We start from the raw sequence: 24,761 nt of genomic DNA, 5'->3' as shown, positions 1-24,761 counted from the left end.
TGATAACGGAAAGAAGAATGGAGGAAAGAAGAAGAAGGGGAGAGGATGAAAAAGCTGTTAAAATGGTTGGATATGAGTGTGTAGAGGCGAGAGATATAGACAGTGAGTTTGAAGAAGAGGGAGAAAGAGAACGAAGAGAAGAGAAGAGAGGAGTATAAATTAATTGGAATGGAAGAAAAAAGAAGAAGTGGAGAGGTTGAAAAAGCTATTAATGGTTGGATATGAGTGTGTAGAGGCGAGAGATATAGACAGTGAGTTTGAAGAAGGGGGAGAGAGATAACGAAGAGAAGAGAGGAGTATACATTAATTGGAATGGAGGAAAAAAGAAGAAGTGGAGAGGTTGAAAAAGCTATTAATGGTTGGATATGAGTGTGTAGAGGCGAGAGATATAGACAGTGAGTTTGAAGAAGAGGGAGAGAGATAACGAAGAGAGGAGTATACATTAATTGGAATGGAGGAAAGAAGAAGGGGAGAAGTTGAAAAAGCTATTAATGGTTGGATATGAGTGTGTAGAGGGGAGAGATAGAGACATAGAGTTTGAAGAAGAGTGAGAAAGATAAAGAAAAAGAAATGAAAGAGAGGAGGGGAAGTGCGTATATATATTGGAATGGAGGAAAGAGAGAATACGAGGAATAGTAGAAATAAGAAATAGAGGGATAAGATCTGCGAAGAGAAGGAAATAGAGGAGAAGATAATTTACTGGAAGGGAGGAAAGAGGAAATATGAAGATAAGAAAAAGAAGAATGGCGAAGAAGAAGGGAAAGGAAGAGGAAGGGGAGATGGAGACAGCTGTTAAAATGGTTGGATACGAGTATGTAGAGGGGAGAGATATAGACATAGTGAGTTTAGACAAGATAAAGAAAGATTAAGAAGAGAAGAAAGAGAGAAAGGAAAGAAGAAAATTATTGGAAAGAAGAAAAGAGAGGATATAAAAAAATAGAATTAGAAACAGACGAAGACGATGTGCGAAGAGAAGGAAATAGAGGAGAAGAAAATTTACTGGAAGGGAGGAAAGAGGAAATATGAAAATAAGAAAAAGAAGAATGGCGAAGAAGAAGGGAAAGGAAGAGGAAGGGGAGATGAACAAGCTGTTAAAATTGTTGGATATGAGTGTGTAGAGGGGAGAGATATAGACATAGTGAGTATAGACGAGAAAGAAAGATTAAGAAGAGAAGAAAGAGAGAAAGGAAAGAAGAAAATTATTAGAATGAAGAAAAGAGAGGATATGAAAAAATAGAATGAGAAACAAACGAATACAATGTGCGAAGAGAAAGAAATAGAGAAGAAAATTTACTGGAAGGGAGGAAAGAGGAAATATGAAAGTAAGAAAAAGAAGAATGGCAAAGATGGGAAAGGAAGAGGAAAAGAAGATGCAAAAGCTGTTAAAATGGTTGGATCCGAGTGTGTAGATGGGGAAGATATAGACTTAGAGTGAGTTTGTAGAAGAGGAAGTATGATAAAGAAGAAAAGATGAAAAAGAGAAGAAGGAGTAAGTATATCTATTGGAATGGAAGGAAGAAGGAATGTGAAGAAGATAGATAAGAAATAGACGAATGAGATATGCAAAGAAGGGGAAGAAAAAGAGAAGGAAATTTACTGGAAGGGAAGAAAGAGGGAATGTGAAAATAAGAAGGATAGAAAAGTTCAATAAATAGGAGGAAAAGAAGAAACACTATTGGAGAAGAGTAAAGAGGAGATATGAAAAAAAATAAAAGAAAGAAAAGGAAAAATACCGAAGAAGATGAAGAAAAACAGAAGGAATTAGAAAGAATACAAAAAAAAAAATGGAGGAAGGAGGTGATCTAAAAACGACTATAAAAAAGAAGAAATAAAAGCGGAAAATAAAAGAAAAAAAAACTATTGAAATGAAGAGAATAGGAAGACGAAATATAAATGCAAGAAAAGAAGAGGAGAAAGAAAGAGACAATGAGAAAAAGAGGAGGAGGAGGAGGAGGAAGAAAACCTATTCGAGTGGAGATGAAAATAAGTTGACAGGGAGAGAAGGGCGATAGGAAGGAGGAAAAAATGGTTGACAGGAAGGAAAGGAAGGAGCGGCAGAAACCGATTGGAGTAGTGACTGCTTGACAGGGGGGGGGGGGGGAGAAGGTAGGGGGAGGGAGGGAAGGGTGGAAGAGAAATATACCTTGTGGGGCGAGGAAAGAGAGAGAGAGAAAGTGGAAGGAGCGAGGGAGAGAAAGGCCTTGAAGAAAGAGGAAGAGGAAGAGGAAAGGGGAGAGAGGTAGGGAGAGAAATACCTTGGAGGGGGAGGGAAAAAATGGAGGGAGAGAAAGGCCTTAAAGGGAAAAGGGAAAACAAGGAGGAAAATGAAGATTGGAGGGAGGAAAGGAAAAAAAGATGCGCCGTGGTGGAAAAAAGAGGAAGTGAAGAGAGAGAGAGAGAGAGAGAGAGAGAGAGAGAGAGAGAGTAATAAGAGAATGAGGTGAAAGGAAAAGTAGGGCGAGAAGGAGATGAAAGAAGAGAAATCAAGAAAATGTGAAAATCCAGGAACGAGGAGGAGGAGGAGGAGGAGGAAGAGGAGGAAGAGGAAGAGGAGGAAGGAAAAAATAGGAGCATAATGGAAGATGAAGACAAAGCCGATAAAAAAAAATAACAAGAAGAAAATAAATACGAAAGAAAAGAGGAAGAAAAAAGAGGATGGAGAGAAAAAAAAGATGAAAGAGGAGAATGACGAGGAAAGAAAGTGAAGAGGTAGGATATTCTGTCAGCATCCTTAACTTCCCTTACCTCCTCCTCCTCCTGCTCCTCCTCTTCCTCCTCCTCCTCCTCCTCCTCCTCCTCCTCCTCCGCCTCCTCCTTCCCTGACCCTTTCTCATTACCCGTAACCCTTGGCCTTTGGAGACGCGGTTACCTGCTATTAAAGCCAGGTAGCATGTGTTCGTTTGTGTGTGTGTGTGTGTGTGTGTGTGTGTGTGTGTGTGTGTGTGTGTTTTGCCTTACCTGTGTTCTTTGTTTGATAGTGAAAGTGATAATGTTTGTTTTGTTTGTTTATGATTGTGGTGTGGGGGGCGGTGGGGTCTCTCTCTCTCTCTCTCTCTCTCTCTCTCTCTCTCTCTCTCTCTCTCTCTCTCTCTCTCCCTTTTTTCTTCCTTCTCCAAATCTTCTTTTCTCTTCCTCCTCCTCCTCCTCCTCCTCCTCCTCCTCCTCCTTTCTATTCTTATCGTCTTCCTCCATCTACACCAACAGCGTCGCTTTCTTCTCCGCCCAACATTTTCTTCTTCCACTTTTCTTCACCATTTCGTCTTTTCGGCTTTCTGCTCTTCTTTTGCTCTCTTCTTTTCTTGCTATCTCTTACCCTGTTTTCTTGCTCTGCTTCTCCTCCCCGACGTTTTTTTTATTTCCTTTTGCTCTTATCACATTGTCCTGGTTTCCTTTCGTCTCTTCGTTCCTTTTTCTTCCTTTCTTTTGTGATTTTTTCTTTCGTCCATTAATCTATCTGTCTTTCTTTTCTTAACCCATTCTGTCATTCACTGTTTTTTCTCCTCCCTCCTTCCAGCTTTTCTTTCTGGTTTTCTTCTTTCTTTTCTTAACCCATTCTGTCATTCACTGTTTTTTCTCCTCCCTCCTTCCAGCTTTTCTTTCTGGTTTTCTTCTTTCTTTTCTTAACCCATTCTGTCATTCACTATTTTTTCTCCTCCCTCCTTCCATCTTTTCTTTCTGGTTTTCTTTATTTTCTTAACCCATTCTGTCATTCACTGTTTTTTCTCCTCCCTCCTTCCAGCTTTTCTTTCTGTTTTTTATCTTTCTTTTCTTTACCCATTCTGTCATTCACTGTTTTTTCTCCTCTCTCCTTCCAGCTTTTCTTTCTGGTTTTCTTCTTTCTTTTCTTGCCCCATTCTGTCATTCACTGTTTTTTCTCCTCCCTCCTTCCATCCTTTCTCTCTGGTTTTCTTCTTTCTTTTCTTAACCCATTCTGTCATTAACTGTTTTTTCTCTTCCCTCTTTCCATCCTTTCTTTCTGGTTTTCTTCTTTCCCTCCTTCATTCATTCATGCATTTATTTATTTATTTTGTATTTTTCTTCCTTTTTCATTTCCTTCGTTTCCTTCTTTTCTTTCCTTCCTTCTTCCACTGTTTCGTTCGTGTTTTCTTCCTTACTTCCTGCCTACCTTCCTTACATATTTTTTCTTGCTTCCTCCTTCCCTCGTTTCCTTCTCCCTTCCTTCCTTCCTCTATTTCATTCGTGTTTTCTTCCTTATTTCCTGCCTACCATTTCTTTTGTTTTGCTTCCTCACTTCCCTCGTTTCTTTCTCCCTTCCTTCCTTTCACTATTTCATTCGTGTTTTCTTCCTTACCTCCTGCCTACCTTCCTAACATATTTTTTCTTCCTTTTTTCCTTCTCTTTTCTTCTGCTTCTTTCCCTCCATTATTGCTTCCCTTCTTGCTCTCTTCTTCCATTTCCTCCTCGTCTTTTCCTTCCTTTCATCATTAAATTTTTTCTTCCGTTCTTTATTCGTCATTTCATTTTCGAATTCATCTTATTTTCCTCCTCCTCCAGATAGATTTTTCCCGCCTTTCTTTCGTCGCCATCTTTCATATATTATTTTCTTACCTCCCTCCTCCTCCTCCTCTTCCTCCTCCTCCTCCCCTCCTCCTCCTCCTCCTCGACCTGCCGCCTTGGGTCTAAACTCATTATTAATATCAGAGATTTCTCCTTATATTTAGAGAGAGAGAGAGAGAGAGAGAGAGAGAGAGAGAGAGAGAGAGAGAGAGAGAGAGATCTATATGTTAAATGAAGAGAAGAAAGCAAGGGGCGTTAATGAGAGAGAGAGAGAGAGAGAGAGAGAGAGAGAGAGAGAGAGAGAGAGAGAGAGAGAGAGAGAGAGAGAGAGAGAGAGAGAGAGAGAGAGAGATTTATAATTAGAGAAAAAAAATCTATACGTGAATTTGACAGCGAATGTGGAGGAAGAGAGAGAGAGAGAGAGAGAGAGAGAGAGAGAGAGAGAGAGAGAGGAGGAAGGTGAGAAGGGAAGGGAATGAGAGAGAGGGTTAAAGAGACGTAATTAAGAGAGAGAGAGAGAGTGAGAGAGAGAGAAGGACCCGGCACAATATAACAAGACTCTTAATCATAAATGCCCTCCTCTCTCTCTCTCTCTCTCTCTCCTTCATTTTCTGCCTCCTTCCTTCACGTCATTCTTCCTTCCTTCCTTCATTTCTGTCCTTCCATCTATTTTTCTTCAATCCCTTCCCTCTATTCTTTTTTTTAGTATTTTCCTCTTCCTTCCATCCTTTCCTTCTTCCCCCTCTCTCTTCTTGATTTTCTCCTTCCTTCCTTTTATTCTCCTACCCCTTTATTTTTTTATTTTTCCTGATGTTCTGCCTTTCCTACTTTTCTGTTTCTTTTCCTTTCCTCATCTATCCCTCCATCATCTCCTCCCCTCCCCCTCTATCCTTCCTTCACCACTCTCTCCTCTTCCCTTTCTTCCCAGCATCCCATCTTCTTCATCTCCTCCTCTCTCCCCTTTCTTCTCTGCATCGTGTCTCTCATTCATCTCCCTTCCTTCTCCCCTCCCATCCTTGCAACCCATCACTCATTTGTCTCCCTCGATACCTTCTCTCTTCCTTCCCTGCATCCCATTTCTCTTCATCTCTCTTCCCTCTCCCATTCCATCATTCCGTCACACCCCTCCTTCATCTCCCTCCCCTCTCCCTCTCTTTCCTTCCATCCCTTCCCTCATTTATCTCCCTTATCCCTTTCATTCCTGCGTCCCATTCCTCATCTCCCTCCCTTCCTCCCCTCTCCTCTCTCCCCCTCCAAGTCCCTCCTCGCCATCATGCCTAATAAATAAGTAGATGGAGCGGAGGGCAGGACGGGAAGGTGTATAAGAGATCACAGGGAAGGGGTGGAGGAGTAGATGAAGGGTCGACCTCGTTTGTCAGTGGACCCCGGTTCGAGCCCCCCTTCCGCCTCCCTCTTGTCGTCCACTTATGATCCTGCTGGGAGGCTTAACGTGACCCTCGCCTCATACATAATGCATCCTATACCGCGCGGGAAGGCCTATCCTCCTCCTATATTTTATGCAGGGGAGGCAAGAAGGACACCACGTATTCACAGAGAGAATATACGTGATTTTTTTTTACCGGGGTAGCGGCTCAAGGGGGAAACAAACAGATACAAACACACACAGACCCACCTATCCCTCCTCACTCACTAACACCCCCCCCCCTACACACACACACACACACACACACACACACACACACACATACACATACAAACACACACAGACCCACCTATCCCCCTCACACACACACACACACACACACACACACACACACACACACACACACACACACACACACACACATACAAACACACACAGACCCACCTATCCCCCCTCACACACAAACCCACCCCCCCACACACACACACTAACACAACCCCCCCCCCCCACACACACACACACTGACCCACCTATCCCCCCTTACACACTAACAACCCCCCCACACACACTAACACAACCTCCCCACACACACAAACACAAACGCAACCCATGCATATACACACAAACTCACTTCTCCCACAAACACAAGATATAGAGGAGTTTCAAAAGGCGAATGAGAGAAAAAAAAAGTTCAATTAAAAACAAACAAACACAAACAAAAACAAACAAAGCACTACTGCCGCAAACACTAGACGGGAGGAGTTTCAAAAGATTAATGAGAGAAAAAAAAGTTACGTTAAATCAAACAAACAAACACAAACAAACGAACAAAGCACTACCTTCTCAAACACAAGACAGGAGGAGTTTGGAAAAAAGATTAATGAGAAAGAGAAGAAGAAAAGCGGTTCCGTAAAAATGCTGCGTAAAAAAATAAATAAATAACAGAGAATATACTACTTGAAATAATGAACAGAGGATGCAAGGCAGGGTAGTAGTTTCAAAGGGTGGCAGGGAGTGAGTGAAGGAAGGAAGAAGGGAAGGAAGGAAGGAAGGAAGGAAGGAAGGGGAAGGAAGGAACAGAGATAAGATTGTTAACTTTGGCAAAAAAAAAAATGAAACTCGAATGGCAGGTCGTTTCAATAGCAGGTCGTTTCAGTGGCAGGTCATTTCAAAGGCAGGTCGTTTCAATGGCAGGTCGTTTCAATGGCAGGTCGTTTCAATGGCAGGTCGTTTCAATGGCAGGTCGTTTCAGTGGCAGGTCGTTTCTATGCCAGGTCGTTTCAGAGCGTGGCAATAGAACGAAAATAATTAGGGAAAGAAGAGGCGAATAGACCGTTTAACTCTTGCTCTGAAACCTTTCTTCTCTTTCTTCCTTCCTCTTATCTCCTTTCCTCCATTATTGCTTTCCTTTTTTTCTCGTCTCTCGTCTCTTCCTCAATACTCGTCCTTTACGCGTTTATTACTCGCTACTTACTTGCTATTTATTCGGTTACCGACTTACTTGCTTACTTACTTACTATTTTACTTTCTTACTAATTCCTTTCTTCCTTCATTCTTTCTTTCCTTCCTTCCTTCTTTCCTTAGTTCCTTCCTACTCGCTTACTCACTACTCCTTCCTTCCTTCCTTTCTTCCTTCATTCTTTCTTTCCTTCCTTCCTTCTTTCCTTAGTTCCTTCCTACTCGCTTACTCCTTCCTTCCTTCCTTCCCTCCTTCCCTTCTTCCTTTCTCACTACTCGCTCACTCCCTCACTCACCCACTCTCTACTTACCTACTTACTCGCTCGCCCATTACTCTCTCATCACTCGCTCGTTAATCCTGTGATCGTAATAAACCACCCGAGAAATCGCTCATTACTCACAAACTTGTTCCTCGCATCTTTTCAACGGCCCAACAAGTCACCCTCATTAGCAGAGTTGTCGCAAATTGCCCATAACTCAGGTAACATTACAGGTGAATCAATGAATTACTTACCTGCGACTGTAATTATTAGAGGAAGGTATATGAAGTCATTTGTCTCGTCGATTATGGCCCGCGATTTGTGATGGTGTGATATTTCTTCCTTCCATATTGATCTTAGCGTGGATGTTTATGGGGATTCTGTGTTTCCAACGGTGTCACTATTATGTTTGGTCGCACAGATGTTTGAGGTATTTCTGTGAGTTCTAAAATGATGGTATAATGTTTGGTAGTGTTGATGTTTATGGTAATTCTGTATTTTCAACGGTGTAGCTATAATGTTGGGTAGTATGAATGTTTATGGTGTTTCTGTAAGTTCTGTAATGTTGGTTTAATGTTTGTTAGTACAGATGTTTATGATGATTCTGTATTTCCAACAGTGTCGTTTTAATGTTCGGTTGTGTGGATGTTTTGAGGTAATTCTTCAAGATCTATAATGGGATGCAGGGATGGAAGGGAAGAAGGAGGGAGATGAACGAGGATTGGGATGGGGAAATGAATGAGAAGAATGGAGGACGATGAAGGGAATGGGATAGGGAAGTGGATGGGAAGAAGGGAGGGAGATGAACGAGGATTCGGATAGGAAAATGGATGGAAAGAAGGAAGGGAGACGAAGGGAGAATGGGCTGGAGAAATGGAAGGGGAGAAGGGAGGACGGTGAATGAGGAATGGGATAGAGAAATGGATGGGAAGAAGGGAGGGAGGTAGACTAGGAATGAGATAGAGAAATGGATGGGAAGAAGGGAGGGAGATGAATGAGAAATGGGATGGAGAAATGGATGGGAAGAATGGAGGACGATGAATGGGGAATGGGATAGAGAAATGGATGGGAAGAAGGGAGGGAGACGAAGGAGGAATGGGATGGAGAAATGAAAGGGAAGAAGGGAGGGAGAAGATGAGGAATGGAATGGATAAATGAAAGGGGAGAAGGGAGGACGATGAAGGGAATGGGATAGGAAAATGGATGGGAAGAAGGGAGGGCGACGAAGGAAGAATGGGATAGAGAAATGAATGCTAAGAAGGGATGGAGATAAGTGAGGAACGGGATGGAGAAATGAAAGGGGAGAAGGGAGGGAGATGAATGAGAAATGGGATGGAGAAATGAAAGGGGAGAAGAGAGGGAGATGAATGAGAAATGGGATGGAGAAATGGAAGGGAGACGAAGGAGGAATAGGATAGATAAATAAATGTTAAGAAGGGATGGAGATAAATGGTATAGTAGAGATCGTCAAGGTAATTCTGTAAGCTCTATAAAGCCAGTATAATGTTTAGTCGTACCTCGGATAATTCTGACTTAGAGGTAATTCCAGAGGTGTCACTTTCACGGTATTTGTCGTCGCATCATAAACACTGGGCGCCACACGAATCCCTTGCGGGTACGCCACTTTAAGCAGCCAGCGTGTGTGTGTGTGTGTGTGTGTGTGTGTGTGTGTGTGTGTGTGTGTGCACCCGCGCCGACACAGGTTACGCCCTATTCACGCCGCCACAGTCTATTTACATATACAATGGACGACGCAGAAGAGACAGTAAAAAAGGAATGTGTGTGTGTGTGTGTGTGTGTGTGTGTGTGTGTGTGTGTGACGGTAAATATCCTTACAGAAAAGATTACAAACAAAACAATAACGAGAAGATAGAATTGGGTTGTCCACTTTCGATAGGCAGTGTTAAAGATGTATGTATTGAAAAATGTACGTAATGTGTGTGTGTGTGTGTGTGTGTGTGTGTGTGTGTGTGTGTGTGTGTGTGTGAGATGGTGACAGCGACTCTATGCTCAAAGAATTTCCTTAAAGAGACAGGGACACACACACGACACAATGGAAGGGGAGGGAATGGGGTCGAGTCCTATTCTCAAAACTACACGCCCGTTTGCATGCACATAATAGACAGTGTTGGAAATAGCAAAGGGAAAAAAAAACATACACGTGAAGGAGACATGAAACTCAAATGGTGGGTGAATTTTGTTTCTCAGCGGAAAAAAGAGAAAATATGAAACAAAAACAAGAAACGGACTCAAAAAAAAAAAACAGTAAGACCAATTCAGAATATAATAACAACTTCCATATTTAAAACCACAATGGACGATGAGAGAAAAAAAAGAAAAAAGCGATAATTAAAACAAGTATTAAGAGAGTTTCCTTCCGGGGGGCAAAAAGAAACAATAGAAGCGTAAGGGAAAGAAGACAGACAAAAAGAAAAATAGAGACATTGAAATTAATTAGTAACGGTGATATAGGAGGAGGGTACCTGGATATCTAATTAAGGTGTGGATGCGTGTTTGTGTATCATTTCCCAGGTGTGTGTGTGTGTGTGTGTGTGTGTGTGTGTGTGTGTGTGTGTGTGTGTGTGTGTGTGTGTGTGTGTGTGTGTGTGTGTGTGTGTGTGTGTGTGTGTGAGAGAGAGAGAGAGAGAGAGAGAGAGAGAGAGAGAGAGAGAGAGAGAGAGAGCGAGAGAGAGAGAGAGAGAGAGAGAGAGAGAGAGAGAGAGAGGAAGGGGGAGCCGAAACGAGAGCGCATATGAAAACCAAAAAAAATCTGTTTGTAAATTAACGAAGAATTGAAAAAGCCGAGATGAATAAGAAAATAAAAAAGGGAAGGAAAACAACTTAAAGGCGTGTGTGTGTGTGTGTGTGTGAGAGAGAGAGAGAGAGAGAGAGAGAGAGAGAGATGTCACCTCTCGGCTACGTAGTGTCTCTGACCCGCCCTGGAGGCTATGTAAAGAGGAAGAAGAGAAGGAGGAGGAGGAGGAGGAGGAGGAGGAGAAAAAGGGAGAGAAAAAAAAGGTATAAGGAGGGAAGTGACGCGTAGGTAAAAGGGAAGGTTGAGAGAGAGAGAGAGAGAGAGAGAGAGAGAGAGAGAGAGAGAGAGAGAGAGAGAGAGAGAGAGAGAGTGTTCAGCCCTTTGATCAGCTACCGCCTTCGTCTTTGTCTGAGAGAAAGAGAGAGAGAGAGAGAGAGAGAGAGAGAGAGAGAGAGAGAGAGAGAGAGAGAGAGAGAGAGAGAGAGAGAGATGGAGGAGTAAGGGAGATATACGGAGAGACAGACAGACGAACAGAAAGAGAAAGGAAAGACAGACAGACACAAACAGACAGGTAGACAGACTTTTATACACACAGTGACAGCTAGACAGACAGACAGAATGACAGACAGACAGACTAACAGCTAGACAGACACACGGACAGACATGCAAGAAGAAAAGAGGAAAATATAATCAGGCTGGTGAGTGCAGAGAGAGAGAGAGAGAGAGAGAGAGAGAGAGAGAGAGAGAGAGAGAGGGGCTTAAACACAACTCCCGGAAGTCAAACCTTGAGCTCGTAAAACAAAACTGAGAGAGAGAGAGAGAGAGAGAGAGAGAGAGAGAGAGAGAGAGAGCATAATTATCATAACCTCGCTACATATTCTCTCTCCGTCGGGATCGTCAACAAGAGGCGGAGATTGCAGGAGAATGTATTAAAATGCCACATTCTCCTTCTTCGTCCTCGTGTTGACAAAGAAAACGGGAACGCGACGCACGAATGAGTCTAATGAGAGAATCCGTTTTCCTCTTCATCTCTTCCGTTGGGTAAGAAAATATGATGATTATTATAAGTTGTAACCAAAAGAATAATTTAGTTCTCTCTGGTCTTTTCTTTGGTTGGTTGCTCTTCCATATCTGTCTAGAACGCGATTGAAACCCGTTTATTATTTTTTACTCCTATATATTATCAGAAACTGCGATTATTATTATTATTATTATTATTATTATTATTATTATTATTATTATTATTATTATTATTATTATTATTATGAAATGAGTAAATGATTCTCACATCTCTTCTCTTTTATCTTCTGTCTTGTCTTCTCTTTTCCTTCTCTCTCTCTCTCTTCTCTTTTGTTCTCCTTTCTTCTATTCTCTTCTCTCTCTCATATCAGAAGCCGTCTTTGGAACTTAGTGAATAAGGATTAAGCAATTTTCTCTTCCTCTTCCTTTTCTTCTTCCTTTGATGATGACGCCGGAAAGCACGCGCTCTGAAACCCGCGAACTGGTGGAAAATCGATGGAGAACAATTTTTTGGTCACTTGTTGAATTATAGTATAGATCATTATTTCTGGGCGTTTTTATTTCTCGTTATTACTTTGTTCTCTTTTAGCAGTTGTAAGTTTTTTTTTTTTGTGTGTGTGTGTGTGTGTGTTTTTAGGTCTATTATCTTCAGGGTCGTTATTTATACTTCGTGATATACTCCTGTTTTCTTTGCAGTATATGTGACGTTGTTTTTGTATTGCTACCTATGTATTGAGCTGTATTATCTTAAAGGTGTATTTCTTTGTAATTGTTTTGTCTTTTTTTTTATAGTAACTGCGACTTTTTTTTTTTAATTGTGTATGTAATGTTTTTAGCTTTATTGTTTTCAGGGTCTGTTTTTGTTTGTTAATCTTTTGTCGTCTTCTTGGCAGTTGCGAGTATTTTTTTATATAATTTGTTTAGCTTTTTTTTTTTTATCTTGGGGGCGATGTTCCTTTATCATTATTTCTTATTCATTTTTTCTTATTCATTCATCTTATTCTTTTATAGTAGTTGCGAGGTGTTTTTTTTTTTCGTATCTTAGGGGCGATATTCCTTTTTTATCCTTATTTCTTATTCATTCTTTCTTATTCATTCATCTTATTCCTTTATAGTAGTTGCGAGTTTCTTTTTTTTCTTCTTTTTTTTCGTATATGTTGTGTGTTCAGCTCTTGGCGCGTCTCCTCTATCGTTAAAAGAGGAATAAAGATGCACTGAAACGCCTTGAGGCAGGACCGGAAACCATGCGCCAGGGAGCGAGGGACGGCTCTTCTGGCAGCCTCCCTGACAACAGAAACCACTCTCCTGAAGGCACGGCGAAGGAATGGAAACGACGGGGCCTTGACACACACACACACACACACACACACACACACACACATACAGAAGTCAGAGGAGAAGAAAGAAAAAGAAGATAAAGAGAAGAAAGGAGCAGTAGTAGGAGGAGAGGAAGAAGAAGAAGAAGAAGAAGAAGAAGATCGATCGAAGAAGAAGAAAGAGAAAAGGAAATCGAAGAAGATGAAGGAAAGGAAGCCGAAAAAGACGAAGGAAAAAAAAAAGAAAAAAAAAGAAAAAAGAAAACGAAAAAGCAGATGTTGATGAAGAAAGTAGAAGAAGAAGAAGAAATTAAAAGACAAAAATAAATACACCAATAAATAAAAAAGGACAACAATATTTATACGCGAAGAAAAGGACATGGAAAAATAAAATGAACAAAAGACAGCTAAGGAAAAAATACAAGTGAACAAGTAAATCAGTAAGTAAAGAAGACATTACAATATTCACACGTGAAAAAATAAACATCGACAAAACATGAACTAAATATCAAAACAAAAGAAAACTGAGGGAATCGATAGAGCAAAGTGCAGCATACGTAAGTGAATCAAGGACGGTACAAGCCTTCCCTTCCTAGGCCATTCACCTGAGACCCGCCCCAGTAATATCAATCAACCAGCCGCCGTTCCGTAAGAGCTTCCTGTGAACCGATTCTTACAGGCTAATGGCTACATCCAACATTAAGGGTCGTATTTTAACCCGGTAGCTGTGGGGACCATGTTTCTTAAAGGCCCCTCTAAGCGAGAAAAATGAGAAAAAATCATCACTCACGCAAACCATTTCATAATATATTTCAACGCATTTGTGATCAGTTTATGCATCATCTATTTTGGGGGGTTTATATCATGGCAAAAATATGGCCCGTCGCTGGTACACGGTAAAGCCACAAATTTGCCTAGTCGCTGCTACCGGGTTAAAACATTTCGTTGCTCAAGTTCACACATTTGGCAAGGTTTTCGTAGGAGTTGTGGGCATTTCCAGGGGTAGTTTTATGACCCTGGTGGTAGTTTGACCCTTCTTCTGTACCGTGAACCTAAAAGAACACTCATTAGAACCAGATTGATCCCCTCTTTGACCTTTAGATATAGCTGATGTGAGAAGCGGAAGTGTCTTACGATACCGGCCTAAGTTTCTCCGTTAGTAAGAGTTTGGCGCAAGGAGGTCGAGAAGAATAATGTAATTGGGTTTGAAATATGTGCAATTCAGCGAAGGTAAAAAGTAGATCAGAAGCTGCCGATGGTTTGTGAGATGGCGATAAGTAACATTTCTTAGTAATCCTTATGCATTGGGTTTTACAGACGACTTCTAATATGAGAGAGAGAGAGAAGGGAGGAGAGGAGAGGAGGGGAGAGGAGAAGAGAAGAGAAGAGAAGAGAAGAGAAGAGAAGAGAAGAGAAGAGAGAGGAAAGGAGAGGACACAGACAACTTCTAATATGAGAGAGAAAAGAGAAGAGAGAAAAGGAGAAGAGGAGAGAGGGAAACAGAAAACAAGACAAGAGAAGAGAAAAAAAGAGAAGAGAGGGAAACTGAAGACAAGATAAGAGAAGAGAAAAAAAAGAGAAGAGAAGAGAGGCGAAGAGAAGAGAGGGAAACAGAAGACAAGACAGGGTTTCACAGACTACTTCTAATATGAGAGAGAGAAGAGAGGAGAAGAGAAGAGAAGAGAAAAGGAGAAGAGAAGAGAAGAGAAAAAAAAAAGAGAAGAGAATGAAATACCTCCGTTGATGTTGTAAGGAATCGACTTCATAACAATAAGGCTTTCATACGCTTCTTAACCTCATCCTTTGATTCTTAGAAGATGGAAAGCAACAATATATACAATAAAGAAATACGGAGAGGAAGGAATAATGAATAAAGGTTAGGGGTAAATATTATACAGAAAATACGACATATCAACAAGGCCATTATTCGCTTCTTAACATAATTTTTTGGTTCTCAGAAAAGAAGAAAAAACACTAGAGGAATATGGAGAAGAAGAAAGGTAAATAATATAAAGAAAATACAACATAACAAGGCCCTTACTCGCTGCCTAACATCATCCATTGAGCCATAAAAAAAGTAAAGAAAAAAACTACTCTGGAGGACTATAGAAAGTAAAGAACAAAGAAATATATAAGTAATGCCATAACAACAAGCAAAACAAGCATAACAACAAGGCCTTTATTCGCTTCCTAACACCCTCCGTTGGGCTCTCAGAAAAACAGTAAAGGAAAAAATCTATAACGCTGGAAGAATATAGAGAGTAAAGAACAACGAAATATATAAGTAAATGCCATTACAGCAAGCATAACAACAAGGCCTATATTCGCTTCCTAACACCCTCCATTGGCTATCAGGAAAAAAAAGTAAAGAAAAAATGTATACGCTGGAAGAATATGAAAACAGTAAAGGAACATACGCCGTAGATTGTCCGTTGTTTTTTGGCGAGCGCGGGTGAGTGTTCCCTTCATACAAGAGTGCCCGTCCCGGAAGGCCAGAGGGAAACAAGCCGCGGAAGAATGGGAGCGTGCTGGATAAAGGAATATACAGCGGGCGGCCGTGTCAGTTGTTTTGGAGGCAGCTTTATTTCCTTACCCGCGTCGCCGCCCGTCTCGCCGAACTAAAGGAAAGAAGGGACGAGAAAAACGGCGGAGGAGAGGGACGCGAAGGGATCAGAGACGAGGGATAAAAAAAATAATTCCCCATTTTTATTTAAGAGAAACTAACTTTACTCACCGGGATAAAAGTGGAAGCCTGGAATTTAATCCCCTCCCCTTCCTCTATCTCTCTCTCTCTCCCTCGTCCATCCCTCTCGTCGCTCTCTCTTCTCTCTATCCCTCTGCTTCCTTCCTTGTCTCTCTCTTTTTGCTATTTCCCTTCTTCCCTGCCTCCTTTCTCCATGTCTGTTACTCCTTTATTTATTTATCTCTTCCTTGTCATCTTCAGTTATTGCTTGTTAATAGTCTACTGGAGGACAAAGACCTTTCCCAGTGTTCTCCACTTCTCTTTTCGGATGCTCGTGCACTCCATCCCGCCCCGGTAAAGACGCGTAATTTCGTCTTTCCACTTGGTACTTTGTCTGCCCCGACTTCTCTAATTCCTGTTTTGTTACTCTTTCACTTCACTTGTCCATCTGCTATCAGCTCTTCGCATGATATGACCTGCCGATGTCCATTTCTTATTCTTGATAGTCAGTATAATATTTTCAACCTTTGTCTGTTCCCTAATCCATGACGCGCGCTTCATATCTTCATGTTATACCCTCCATTTTTAGCTCCATTCCTTTTTGTGCTCTTCTTAACTTTATATCTTTTGTAAGGCGACAAGTTTCTGAACTGTATCGTTGGACTGCCAGGCTACACATTCCACACTACGTCTTTCTCTTCAGGCGGTGGTGGATTGTTATTCATGATTGTTATGTTTACCAAATGCGCTCCATCCTATTTCTATTCTTTTTCTGATTTCTTTCTTTCGTGTGCTAGGTTTGCAGTAACTGTCCTAGATATGTGTATTCCTTTGCTCTCAAGTGCTTCGTGTAATACCAAAACACTCGTGAGGGTAAATGAATACACAGATCTAGGCCAAACAATCAGTGGAAACCCAGGCCTCGAAAAATGAATCAGAAGAAGAATGGAAATGGGACGGAGCGCTCTTGGTAAACACGTGAATATCATGAATAGCAACCTGCCGCCTGTGCCTCCCGCCTTCCCTCCGCCACTGTAACCTTCCTCCCTACCCCCCTCTACCTTCCATCCCTCCTTCTCTCCATGTTTTGCCCTGTACCATCCTCCCTCCTTCCCTCCGCCACTGTAACCTTCCTCCCTACCCCCCTCTACCTTCCATCCCTCCTTCTCTCCATGTTTTGCCCTGTACCATCCTCCCTCCTTCCCTCCGCCACTGTAACCTTCCTCCCTCCTCCACTCTACCTTCCATCCCTCCCTCTCTCCATGTTTTGCCCTGTACCATCCTCCCTCCTTCCCTCCGCCACTGTAACCTTCCTCCCTCCTCCACTCTACCTTCCATTCCTCTCTCTCTCCATGTTTTGCCCTGTACCATCCTCCCTCCTTCCCTCCGCCATTGTAACCTTCCTCTCTACCCCCCTCTACCTTCCATCCCTCGCTCTCCATGTTATGCCCTGTACCACCCACCCTCCTTCCCCCCTCCACTTTAACCTGCCTCCCCCCTCCTCTCTACCTTCCATCCCTCCCTCTCTCCATGTTTTGCCCTGTACCATCCTCCCGCCTTCCCTCCGCCACTGTAACCTTCCTCCCTACTCCCCTCTACCTTCCATCCCTCCTTTTCTCCATGTTTTGCCCTGTACCATCCTCCCTCCTTCCCTCCGCCACTGTAACCTTCCTCCCTCCTCCACTCTACCTTCCATTCCTCCCTCTCTCCATGTTTTGCCCTGTACCATCCTCCCTCCTTCCCTCCGCCACTGTAACCTTCCTCCCTACCCCCCTCAACCTTCCAGCCCTCTCTCTCCATGTTTTGCCCTGTACCATCCTCCTCCTTCCCTCCGCCACTGTAACCTTCCTCCCGACCCCCCTCTACCTTCCATCCCTCCTTATCTCCATGTTTTGCCCTGTACCATCCTCCCTCCTTCCCTCCGCCACTGTAACCTTCCTCCCTACCCCCCTCTACCTTCCATTCCTCCCTCTCTCCATGTTTTGCCCTGTACCATCCTCCCTCCTTCCCTCCGCCACTGTAACCTTCCTCCCTACTCCTCTCTACCTTCCATCCCTCCCTCTCTCCATGTTTTGCCCTGTACCATCCTCCCTCCTTCCCTCCGCCACTGTAACCTTCCTCCCTCCTCCACTCTACCTTCCATTCCTCGCTCTCTCCATGTTTTGCCCTGTACCATCATCCCTCCTTCCCTCCGCCACTGTAACCTTCCTCCCTACTCCTCTCTACCTTCCATCCCTCCTCTCTCCATGTTTTGCCCTGTACCGTCCTCTTGCTATCCCTTCCTCCCTCCCTCCATGCTTTCCTACCCTCACTCTCCCTCCTTTCCATTTCCCCTACTACCTCCTACTACCCTCCTTTCCTTTCTCCCTCCTTCCGTCCCGTAAGCCACTGCCTCTCAGCCTAGCCAGAATCTAGGCCCAAAAATAACAACAAAGTAGCTGAAACTTTCCTTCTCTCGCCGCGGCCGTGCAACAAAAGTACTGCAGACCCACACGAGGCGGCGCTGTAACTAAACCCGCCCGGGAAATTTGCAAACTCGGCCCGGACTTAAAAATTTTGGGAGTTTAATCTCAGAAGCCCACGGCAGGTGTTCCCCTCCCCCCATCCCCATAACTTTCCCCTCCCTTTCTCCCTCTTCCTCCTTCTCTTAACTTTTCCCCATCGTGTTCCCCCTTCCCGCTATTGCTTTCCCTCCCTCTCCTCCCCTTCTTTTCCTCCCCTTCTGCCTCTTCCTCCTTCTCTTAACTTTTCCCCATCGTGTTCCTCCTTCCCGCTATTGCTTTTACCTCCCTCTCCTCCCCTTCTTTTCCTCCCCTTCTGCCTCTTCCTCCTTCTCTTAACTTTTCCTCCACTGCTTTCCCCTCCCTTTTGTCTCCTCCCCTTCCTTCCCTTCTCCCTTTTCCTCCTAACTTTTTTCTCCCTGGAGTCTCCCTTCCTTAGCCTCCCTGCCTCTCTAAAGCCTCTGTGACCTGCGTGTTCTCCCTACCCAACACGACTCTCTCCTTGCTTTATTCTCTTCCTTTCCTTCTCTTCCTTTTTGCCTGACCCTTCCTCTCATGTACCTCCTTTCTAACGCCTCCCACCCTTCCCATGTTCTCGTGTTCTTCATTCCCATCACTACTTTCCCATCTCTACACCCGTTTCCTCCTTTTTCCTAATCCTTGCCCTCCCTCTGATATCTCCCCTTCTGCTCCCTAACTATTCCTCCGCCTATCCTAAGTAAATAAGATTAAAAAATGTTTCCCCTTTTCACTACAACTTTCCTCTCTTTTTCCTCTCTATTTCGTGTTTCCCCAATGCCACCACTAATTTACGTTCCATTTCCTTCTTTCCTTCCTTCCTTACCGTTACCCATTTCTGTGTTAAGTGTTCCCCATTTCCACTACGCCTTTTCCCTCCGTTTCCTCCTTTCCCTCTCCCTTCCAGAATGTTTCCTTTTTGTTACCGTCTCCTCCCTCTCCTCTCCTCTCCTTCCTTTCCATTCCCTTCATTTTCCATTCATTTTCATGTTACCCATCCTTCCCCTCTCCCTTCCAGAATGTTTCCTTTTGTTGCCTTCCCCTCCCTTTCCTCCCCTTCCTCTCCATTCCCTTCATTTTCCATTCATTTTCATGTTACCCATCCTTCCCCTCTCCCTTCCAGAATGTTTCCTTTTGTTACCTTCCCCTCCCTTTCCTCCCCTTCCTCTCCATTCCCTTCATTTTCCATTCTTTTTCATGTTACCCATTCCCAACAGAACTTTCCCTTCCGCTTCCTCCCTTCCCTCTCCCTTTCCAAATGTTTCTCCTCCTGCCCTCCCTCTCTTTCTCCATCATCTTTCCCTTTTCCTTTATGTTCCTATTTAATACGTGTTCCACATCCTCAACAGAACATTCCCCACCGTTTCTCCTTCCTTTAGTCTCTTCCTTTCCTTCTCTTCCTTTTTTTTCTGAACCTTCCTGTCATGTAACCTCCTTTCTAACGCCTCCTACCTTTCCTTGGTATCGTGTTCTTCCTTCCCGACACAACTTTCCCATCTCTACACCCATTTCCCTTCCCTCTCCCCTTTCCAAATGTTTCTCCTCTTGTCCTCCCTTTCTTCCTGCATCACCTTTCCCTTTCCCTTTATGTTCCTATTTCATACGTGTTCCAGATTCCCAACAAAATTTTATCCACCGTCTCCTCCCTTCCCTCTCCCTTTCCTAATGTTTCTCCTTTTTGTCCTCCCCTTATCCCCCTTTGCCCCCTTCCCTAATGCCCTCCAAACTCCCCCCTTTCCTCCATGTTGCCTCTCCACCCTTTCTCTGATCCTGCTGACCCACTGACCTATCTCTCTCTCCTACATTCCATTGCTTCTCCTCATCCTCTTATCCCTTATCCCCCTTTGCCCCCTTACCTAATGCCCTCCAAACTCCCCCCTTTCCTCCATGTTACCTCCCCATCCTTTCTCTGATCCTGCTGACCTATCCCCCCTCTCTTCCTACATTCCTTCCCGTTCCCCCGTCCCCAAACCTAACCTTTAACCCCCCCCCCCCCTCCCCCGTCTTGCTCTCCCTTCCTTAAGTCCTCCTAACTCTCCCCTGCTCCCTGCTAAGCCTCCCCCTTCCCCCCCTCTCCCCCCCGTGACCCCATGCAGGAGGCTGTCAACTGCAATACTCTAATGTTGTGGAGGAACTCTTCGACAGCTGCCAAATTCCCTTCCAGGACATTTTTACCAGCCCCGTGCGAGAGAGAGAGAGAGAGAGAGAGAGAGAGAGAGAGAGAGAGAGAGAGAGAGAGAGAGAAAGTAAATAGCTGTTGATAAGGAAGATAGAGGAAGGAGAGAGTGAAGGAATTAAAAAGATAACAAATACAAACGAAACTGTGATAGAGAGAGAGAGAGAGAGAGAGAGAGAGAGAGAGAGAGAGAGAGAGAGAGAGAGAGAGAGAGAGAGAGAGAGAGAGAGAGAGAGAGAGAGAGAGAGAGAGAGAGAGAGAGAGAGAGGAACGTACCAAATTGTGTGCAGATGTGTGTGTGTGAATGTGTGTGTGTGTGTGTGTGTGTGTGTGTGTGTGTGTGTGTGTGAAAGAGATGAGAGATGGGAGACAAGATAGACAGAAAGGAAAAAAAAGAAAAAAAAGATATAGACACACACACACACACACACACACACACACACACACACACACTACCTCCCCCCCACACACACCCATAAAGCCTCCCTCCCCACACACCCAACCCCCCACCACACACACACATACACATTAACACACACACTTCCACAAAACCACCTACTCTATCCACTAACCACAATACTTACACCAATAAATTACTTACCATAACACAAAGCAACACTCCTCACCCTCCGAACCAACACTTACTACTGAAACAACACACAGCGAGTATCTTATCTCTTCACCTCTCCTCTCCTCTCTTCTCTCCTCTGTCTGGTCTCATTGAGGTAGTGATACGTGTGATACTTAAGCGTGATAGGAACCTTTGTGCTCCGAGACTGATATTGGCAGCTCGTCATGTTCTTTTACTCGGTTTTAGTGGTGATTGAGTATTGGGGGAAACCTGGATGTGTCTGTCTATACATGTTTTACTGGGGCTGGGAGGGTGAGGGAAGGGGAGGGCGGTGGGGAAGGGGAAGGGAATGGGGGAAGGCTGGTGATGGTGGCGGGGAAGGAAGGGAAGGGGAAGGGAATGGGGGAAGGCTGGTGATGGTGGCGGGGAAGGAAGGGAAGGGGAAGGGAATGGGGGAAGGCTGGTGATGGTGGCGGGGAAGGAAGGGAAGGGGAGGGTGGGGGTGAAGGGGAAGGAAGGGAATGGTGGTGGGGGTGATGGGAAGGGAAGGGGAGGGTGGGGGTGAAGGGGAAGGAAGGGAATGGTGGTGGGGGTGATGGGAAGGGAAGGGGGAAGGTTGAAGGGTGGAATTACTGGCGTTTAATTCATTACGTTTCCATTTGGCGACTGAGATTCAGTGACTGATTTTTTTCTCTCTCTTTTTCTCTCTCATTCTCGCTTGGATTTTTATTTAATTCTCGTCGTCATTGAGTTTTGAAAGAGATTTTTTTTTCTTTTCTTTTTTTTCTTTTTCCTTCAGCGTTCTGAATGATGGCCTTTTTGGTGTTATTATTATTATTATTATTTCTTGTAGTAGTAGTAGTAGTAGTAGTGGTAGTAGTAGTAGTAGTAGTAGTAGTAGTAGTAATAGTAATAGTAGTAGTAGTAGTAGGAGGAGGAGGAGAACGAGAACGAAGACGAGGAGAAGTAGTAGTAGTAGTAGTAGTAATAGTAGTAGCAATATTCTTTTCAAACGTTAAGTATTCTCAAATGGTGACTTTTCTCGTATAAATATAAAGTCGATGTTCGTGAAACTCATCAAAATTAAGCAAAAAGCTGTAAGCCTTCAAGTAGTTTTACATTTTCATTCCGTCCACACCTCAAAACGAGTCACATGAAGAAAGAGAGACGTCCATCTTTTTCTTCTATCTCTTTCCCTCGCTCTCCACGCCATCACCGTTCCCTTGCCCCAGTTTACCGCCCCGTCAGCAGTTTATTCCAGCATCCCGTCCGCACGCCGCGTCATTGCAAGCCCTCACCTCGTTCTGCTGACCCAACACCGTCTCTTCCAGCATTTCAGGTCATGTCAGGCGGCGATGTTTCTGGTTCAAGGTCAGATAAAGCCTCGAACTGCTGGATTTTCACTTCATGTTTTTCTATTTCCTTATTTTTTTCTATTTTCTTGTATTTTTTTCATCTTTTTAACGTTTGGGTTGTTTTCCATGTTTTACATACGAATACAAATAAAGCCTTACGGATTAATTGATTTTTTACTTAGTTGTCATTTTTTTTCTTTTTTTTCTGTTTTCTTGTATATTTTTTCATCTTTTCAACGTTTTCTCGGGTTATTTTCCATTTTTTACATACGAATACAAAAACCTTACGGATTAATTGATTTTTTACTTAGTTTTCATTTTTTTTCTTTTTTTTGTTTTCTTGTATAATTTTTTTCATCTTTTCAACGCTTTCTCGGGTTGTTTTCCATTTTTTTTCATACGAATACAAATAAAGCCTTACGCATTAATGGATTTTTTACTCGGTTTTCATTTTTTTCTATTTTTCATTTTTTCTTTTTATATATTTTCATCTTTTTCGACGTTTTCCCTTCCATTATATTGCATTTTTTCCTTTATTCAACTCATATTTATTTATTCTATTGCAGGAAAGGAGGCAGCTCAAGGCCCTCCCCCCCCCCCCAAAAAAAAAAAGGAGAAAAAAAGCTCTATCATGCATTTAACAGTTTTATCCCCTTATTATTTATTTCGTTATTTATTTATTTATTTTTACTTTGCAGAGTGAGCCTGAGCATTGAGGTTGGGAGTTTGTTGCCGTAACGAGACGCCAAACCAAAGAAGATAACATTTGAGTCCTTCTGAGCGTCAAATAAGGTAGGAATTGTATGTTTTTTCTTTCCTTTTTTTTTTTTTTAACGTCTCCGCCTATTGCGCCGGTAGGTTTGCTTGAGGGGCCTGGATGGTATTCGGCCCCAGCCTGTCATGGCGCAGAAAAGTGTTTATAGTGGCGCCATTTTCTCTTGGCTCATGCTGCCCCCCGGAACTCGTTCTTGATTCTTGGACGGTTTCCTCTAGAGTCCGGGTTGATGGGTGGACTTCAGGACAGCATGTGGGTAGTTTTAAACTACTCGGCGGTGACTGAAAAATCCGAGATGGTAGCGTGGGGATTCGAACTCGTGTCGTCCATCACGTGGTGAATATGAGCCTAGCACGCTATCACTTCAGCCACCGCCTACCCTATTAGGGTGAACATTATGATAACAACGGAAGGTTACGCTGAAGGGAACGTCGAATATTCATATGATCTCAAGCAAAAGAAATATGGAAAAGGAACGAAAAGAAAACGAATTGTATGTATTTTCTGTATTTTTCTTTACTTTTCTTGGGATGAACATGACGATAACGAGTCGAGTTTTTTTTTTTTATGGAGGGAACGTCGGATTTATTCTTTTTTCGTCTCCGAAGGAAAAGAAAAACACGATTAAGGAAAAAGTCGTCGTCTCTTCTGAGTAGGAATTATATAAACTTTTTTTTTTTTTTTTTTGGAATTGTTTGTGATGGAAATTCTGGTTTATGTAGATCCCCTTACATAACACACACACACACACACACACACACACACACACACACACACACACACCATTCCTCGCAATACAAATACAACACAATCACATCAGGCCTGACACACTTTACACAGAAAGAAGCGAGAGGCGGAGGCGGCAGGAGGAGGAGATGGGAAGAAGAAGAGGCGGAGGAGGAGGAAGTGAAAGAAGGTCTGGAGGAGGAGGAATACATAGGAATACATAGGAAGAACAGACACCAGAAGACCTGTCGGTCTTTGGCGAGGGTGTCTGTTTACTACCGCTACTACTAGTAAACTACGTGTGGTAGGACAGGACAGAATAGATGAAGGCTCCTCCCCACCCACCTCTCCCTCCGGCAACGTGCCGGCAGGAAATAGTTAGAAGAGAACACCATGTGCCTTTAAGGAAGAAAGGGACATGGAAATTTTACAGTAAAGAGAGAAATAAGAGGAAATTACTACCCTTAACTTACGCTACTGGTGACCTAAGCTGTGGGGGAAACTAATGTCTTCAGGTTGTACTCGTGCTGCAGGCTGCCTGAGACAAACGAAAAAGGGTCAGTAAACAGTGTATGGAGTTGTCATAAAAATAAATAAATAAATAAATAAAAGCTAGTATTAAATTGGACTGCTCGCGATGGGGTGAGATGTAGTTTCAGGGGTTACCGGTAGAGGCTTGATCCTCATTTACCTTCGGTACAGGGGTACGCTCCAGTATCCTGTTAACCTTACTGTTCCCACACCTCACTGCCTGAAACATATGAAAAAGGGTCAGTAAAATCTTATATCCCTGAAATACTTATCCAATAAAGACTTGGAGCTATTAATACTCTGTGCGCTAACCACTGACGGTGGGAGTCTATTCCAGTGATCGACGACTCTATTATTGAAATAACTTCTGCGCGCCAATGTGTTACATCGGTTTCCCTTTAACTTCATACCGTTGCTGCGTGTTATTGTGTTGGTGTCTCTCTGAAATAGACTATCTGGGTTAATGTTTTCGAATCTATTAAGGATTTTGAACACTTCAATTAAGTCCCCTCTTACTCTTCGCTTCTTTAAAGAAAACATATCTAAACGCTTTAATCGCTCGTCATACGTCAAGTTACGGAGCGCTGGAATTTGTTTGGTTGCTCGTCGCTGTATCCTTTCTAGCAAAACTTGATCTTTTATATAATTTGGTGACCAGAACTGAACGGCGTAGTCTAGGTGTGATCTTACAAATGCTAAATATAATCTCTTCAT

At 43.1% G+C, this 24,761-nt stretch overlaps 1 protein-coding gene across 2 annotated transcripts in view; it reads left to right on the top strand.

Annotated features, from left to right (window-relative positions):
• Positions 1-24,761, top strand: part of LOC126984835 (nascent polypeptide-associated complex subunit alpha, muscle-specific form-like) — an 89,586-nt gene that overhangs the window by 12,184 nt on the left and 52,641 nt on the right. For both annotated transcript variants that reach the window (XM_050839046.1, XM_050839045.1), the window contains exon 2: positions 22,714-22,807. The gene's annotated coding sequence lies outside the window, so the exon portion shown is untranslated. The remainder of the gene's footprint in view (positions 1-22,713; positions 22,808-24,761) is intronic.

The sequence above is a fragment of the Eriocheir sinensis genome, chromosome 5 (assembly GCF_024679095.1).
Source record: "Eriocheir sinensis breed Jianghai 21 chromosome 5, ASM2467909v1, whole genome shotgun sequence".
Classification (NCBI taxonomy): domain Eukaryota; kingdom Metazoa; phylum Arthropoda; class Malacostraca; order Decapoda; family Varunidae; genus Eriocheir; species Eriocheir sinensis.
Note: the sequence above shows the minus strand (reverse complement) of the source record. Positions and strands in the feature narration are given on the sequence as shown.